Below are 6,065 nucleotides of genomic sequence, written 5' to 3'. Positions count from 1 at the left end.
ACATAGATCAGAGTGTGTTTCAGCTGCTGAGTAAGGAGAGAACAGCTTGTTCGCTGTGTGTGTGTGTGTGTGTGTGTGTGTCTTTACACCTTGATGACTCCTGTTTCCAACTGTGTTTTTTTTTTCCACCTCTGTCTCCTCACTGGGACAACACACACACACACACACGCACACGCACTGCATACACATACTGTTCTTGGTTCACGTTAGCTAGAATCCTTTTTTTCCATCATTATTAGACAGTAAGTTTAAATAATGGCAATGTTGGGCGAGTGTGATCTCTGGCTCCCTGCTTAGAACACCCGCCGAAGACGAAGGCACAACCAGGAAGCTTTTAATCCCCGGCAGTAATATGCAAGAACATGCCACTTCTTGGACAATGATGTTTCTGTCTTTTCCATGAGACGGGAGCAGAGATGATTTGACGCAGCAGATCACATCATCCGCTCCTCCTCGGTTAATCCCGTTGAAGTGTAGATGAGTTTGCGGTGGGCGGCATGACATACGGCTAATTTCTGAACATCATCTACCCATCGGTCAGGGAGGTTGTTCTAGCTCAGCAGACCTTAGCCCCATAGCATGGAGGTGGACCCTCTGACGTGCCTGGAGGAGAAACAAACTATTTCTAGCGTTCCAACCTTCGCACCAATTCTAGCTCCTTCCCCCGTCAGAGAGGTACCGTTCGGCACCGTTCGGCACCGTTCGGCACCGTTCGGCACCGTTCGGCACCGTTCGGCACCGTTTGGCACCGTTCGGCACCTCACCCATCCAGGTTTCCGGGCAGACTTGGCTCTCCACCTCTGTTTGTTGCCTAGGATACATAGCATGGTCGGTCGATGGTCGGTCACCGGGTATTCACGTCCTCCCTGTGTTTACCTGTGTTTCCTGCTGCTTCTCCGTTTTCTTCTTGCTGTCCAAAAACCCGCAGGAGGTTCGCTGGCGACCCCAGATCAGGGGTCGGCAGCCCGCGGCTCCTGGATCCCTCCGGTGCCGCTTTTTAATCAATATCTTAGTTTGATCCTTTTTTAAAATGGAAGTTTAAATTTGAAGATTATGGCGATCTTGAAATAAAAGCTAAAAGCGTCATTAGCCTTCGATCTCTCGCGACCATAAATTTTTGTGCGTATTTAAACCCCTTTCGCTCTTTCGGAAATCGTTCCCAGAACGCTTCCAGGAACCCGGACGTTTCTTGGTGTGTTCGGACAGCAGAGGAACCGGGGAACGCAGATCCTGGAACCACCTGTAGCTCCGACTCCAAGGCAGGGTTTCTTTCTATGGCGCTCATATGACGCAGGTCAGAGGTCGGCAACCCGAAACACCCAAAGAGCCATTTGGACCCAGTTTCCGCGGAAAAGAAAACACTGGGAGCCGCAATTACTTTTTGATATCTAAAATAAAGGTACCACTGTATAAATTGCTTTTTATTACCTTTACACTTTGTATAAACAAGTGTGTAGCTTCTGAAATTCACAAAGTATTATGGAGAAAATTACATTTTATTTATGTAATGAACTCATTTTGAGCTTTGGGCTTTCAGAGCGTGTAGCCGAGCCCCGACCTGAATTTTAAAAATAAATCGTGAAAAAAATCACTGTGTCAGTAAACAATAAAAAATAAATATTTGCAAAATATCTTCATAAATATATATTCTACCTGATTTATGGGACTTCTGCTCCTAAACTTCTGCGCACAGCATCTGCAAATCGGGACTTTACCGGCCGGCGGGTATACCGGCTTCCGCCAGTGTGACGTTATTTTGAGCGGCGAAAAATAATAAATATAATTTTATTTAATATTTCAAGATCACAATAATCTTCCAACTTAGAACTAAAAGTAAAAAAAAAGGAATTAACACAAATGAAATACACTTCAATCAAATATTTATAATTTATTTTCCCAAGCCACTCGGAGCCGCAGTGTAAAGATGAAAGAGCCGCATGGGTTGCCGACCCCTGACGCAGGCGATGGAGATCGATTGAACTCCATAAGCCACGTCCGTTAGTCGCTACTTCTCGCTGACTCTGGAGCGCCGTTTTGGAGCTTTTTTTCTGTGACAAAATAGACAGAACCGTCGAGAATTCGACGGACGAAGACGTCCAGGGCTCGCAGTGAACATCAACTTTTTTGCCAAAATTATGTTTGCCGTTAGCTTATGGTGCAGGGAGAAGATAAAACCACTCCAACCCGTCTGATTCATCTGGTTCTTACCCCCGCCGTGCAGAACACGAGCGACCATTTCAGCTTCGCTCTCCTCGTGCCATCTTCCTATTTTTCTTTGCAGTGGTTTGTCAATGATTTGGGACGTTAAGGTACATTTTTGCAAACTCCCACGTTCCGAAAATCCCTTCCCTTACTCGGTCCCTTACTTGCAAAACTAAAAGATCCCCCTGGAGGAGGCTGGTTCCTGGAAACTGATGCTTTTGAAAATAGTTGAGTATTTTATCAACATGTATTTTATCTTAGTTCGTTCATTTGCGGATATAATTTTAGATTGAAAGATTATGGAGATCTTAACATCTAATAAGCGACTGCACGCGGCAGTAAAAGTATGACAGTAAATGGATAATTTAAGTTTGGCTTTTCCTCATAAATACAAGAAGGACTCAAATAGACACTGAGTGGTTCAATCCTTCAATCCAACGGGTTTTTTTTTTGGACTTCAAAATGTTTTGTTGCATGCAGAAATGTATTTTGTTTTCTCTGCAGTTCATTGATTTAAAACAATGCAACACATTTTGTTTCTACATAGCATAAAGGCTATGTTGATTCATTTTGACAATTAGCTCACTGCCTGGAGTCTTTAAGTTTTCCCTCAAAAATCAGCAATCTTTCACATTTTGGTACGAAGACCAGCCCGAATGTGAACGTCTGCTGGTCTACGGACGAGAAGGTGTGAAGGGTTGAATCATAACAACTGCAGATTTGACCAAATGACACCCCTCGATAAGCGGGAGCGCCGCTGTTTTCACAAGAAGAGCGAACCGGAGCGCAGATCCGGTGTTTTTTTCCACACTACGCTTTCTCCTACGGGTGGAAAGAATGACACGGCGATACGTGTCTACACGAAATACCGTACCAAAGCTAGATTTCTGCAGAAGTTACCCTGAAGACCTCGTTGGCCAGGGTCTCATAGCTCTCCGAAGATCCCGCCGTGCTGGCGAGCTTTCCAAAGATACTTCTTCCCCAGGAGTTTTTACAGTGGCGTGAAGTATTTGTCATAGAAATTCCCCGCCGTCTCCTTCGTAACTTGATAAACAACGGTGACTTCATCTGTTTCTATGCAAATGTAGGACACCATGTTCTCCCACATTTAGCCCTTTCGATACAAGAAAAGCATCATTAGCATATATCAGTGACTCCTCATTTAACGACGATGATCCGCTCTAACCACCGCGTCGTTCGGCGAATTTGTTGTTAAGCGAAGGATTTCCTTTTTGTCAACTCAAATCATCATATTTAAGTAGTATACCATATTGCTTTACGGGAGGCTAACCTACTGTAGCATAAAAGTTAACCTACTGTCAGTGGAAAGTTACAAGTTAGCCTTGCCTAAGGTTGATAATTGAGTTGGTGTTACTGCTATACACTATCTTCCAATTCAATCCAGTACTCCTTTTCCGTTTTTATACCTGTACTGTACTGCTTGCCTTTCTTTTTTTTGACAACTTCAGGGGATAAAAAGTATCCAAAGTACTTTTGAAAAATTGGAGGTCACTAATTAAAGTGCACTACGGTAATGGTGACTGAATGAGACTTATCGTACACGGCTGTGTTTGGGTACACTTACACTCGACTGCGCCGCCACTGTATTCGCCGCATATACGTCGACGTCCAAACTTCGAGATGTTTTCGTTACATGAATATTGGTTAAAGTCGTAAACGCCTTTCGTGAAGTGAGAAGTGACTGTTTACCAGTAGCAGGCTGTGCATTTGACACCTAGGCCTTCAGTAGTGCTCCATTTATCAAATCACCCCTCAATAGCTGTTTTATGGCTTTAAAAAACATCTTACGATGCACTGAAAGTATCAGACAGATCCTTTTCCTTGCTGTCACAGGCCTGCTGGCTTCGGAAATGCCCGACCTTTCTCGGCGATGGCCAGCTTTTCTTGAAAAGTCTGTCTTCTTCTCTCCCTTCAGCCATCATGCGTTGACAAATTAGCTATTATCTCGACACAACTGTATTTGTGTTCGTGTAGCTCGCTACAGATGCAGCCTGCTAGCTCTGGCTAGCATATTCGTGTGTCACGCTGACGTTATTGTAGCCTTCTAGAAGGCCTTGGTGTCACAGCTCAAAATCTGATCAGTTGAGGCAATCATTTAATCAACATTTATTTTTCGCTCAAAGCCCAAGGCCCAAGAATCTGATTCTGCAGGCCTCTGGCCAGATGTCTTTGACTTTGACCCTGCCTGGCAACAAATAATGGCTGAAATTTGATTGGTTAAATGCTTGACTAGGAAAATACATGTGTGGAAACAGCACAGTCAGGGAAAAAGCTATCAAAGGAAGCTGCCTCACCATTTAGAATTATTTAAGCATTTACGGACAGAGTATAATTAAAATCAATCTGTGATTCAGATATTTTCTAGGCCAGCAGAGAAGGCCTTGCAGGCCCACCACTGCTGCATACACACCCGCAATCCGCGTACGACTGCCCGACAGTTGGTGGGCGGCGAGCGGCGTTTGGAGATAAACGGAGGGACGCGCCTCCTAAACGACAGCAATGCTGTAACCATCTGCTGGCGCTGATCCTCACGCGCTACCACACGTGCTCAGTTCACGCTGAGACACCTACTTGAAGAGACTCGCTTGGACTTAAAGATGCACACTTGATGGCTGCGTGCACGACTTTTGTCGTTCACCCCGGCAACCGCCGACTCTCTTGCAAACGCTTAAGCATCCTTGAACAGAGGCTCCTCAGACTTCAGCCCCGCCTGCAAGAACTTCCAATCAGGTGACACCTGTGGTTTCTCATATCCCGCCGTTACACTTTTATTTGTTGAATACAATGTACAACGCACGCTTTGAAAATCTGAAATTAGCGCGCAGCCGCCGTGTGGATGAATTAAAAGGAATCCAGAGGAGGTCTGTTTTTCGCCTGTCGTTTTCTCCTCGTGTTGAATCTCCATCGCAGCTCCGTTGCATCTTCACGCATCCATGTATCGCTAATCCCGGGTTTTTTTTTTTACAGTGGGTTAAAAAAACAAACTGGCAAGGAAAAACTGCAAAAGTAACTTTGCAATGTATTTTTTTGCTTCAAAATTTGAAAAACAAAATTATTTTTTGATGATAAAAACGTCTAGTGATATCATTAAAATGATCTTTTATTTTCTTATTTCTATAAAAACAATAAAAAAATAGCAAAAATAAATAAATAAATAAATAAAAAGATTTATTTAATAACCAGAATAGCCTTGTAAACATTATACCTGCTCTTATACATGCTACCAATCCATTTTCTAATAAATTCTAGTGGCAAATTTTCCCACATTGACATCATTTTCTCTTTTAACTCAACAATATTTTTAGGGTGTAATTTCATCACTTCTTTTTTAATATAAATTTTCAATATTAATTTGTCATGCATTTTTTAGAGGAACAGTTCATTACCTCAAAATATTTTTAAAAATTTACCTGTTTACCCTATTTACACTAAAACAAGGGAAAAACTTGGGCATAGTGTTACTTCCAGGTAATGATATTACAGGTCACAAAAAAAATGTTCAAATACTGCAAAAAAAAAAAAACGCTAGAGAACGATAAATCCAGTATAACGAATGACAAAAAAAATCCGCCAAGTATTGAAGGTCCACTTCACAATGCGTGAAAATGCAACGGAGCTGCATTAGAGATTAAACGCCAGGTGTAAAATGACGCTTATTTCAAATTTCAAAAGTGTGTGTCGTCCCAGAGCGCTGCAGAATTGGGTCTCAGCGACACCAGACGTGCCCGGCGCTACAGAGACCAAGAGAAGGGCAGAAGAGGCCAGATCCTGCAACCCCGAGCGCAGGAAGAAAACAAATGAATGAAGTCGACGTGCAAACATTTCTTCCATTTAAGAAAGTC

This window comes from Fistularia commersonii, chromosome 28, assembly GCF_037954325.1.
Source record: "Fistularia commersonii isolate RoL2024-O1a breed Wild chromosome 28, RoL_Fcom_v1.0, whole genome shotgun sequence".
Lineage (NCBI taxonomy): Eukaryota > Metazoa > Chordata > Actinopteri > Syngnathiformes > Fistulariidae > Fistularia > Fistularia commersonii.
This window is presented reverse-complemented; position numbering follows the sequence as displayed.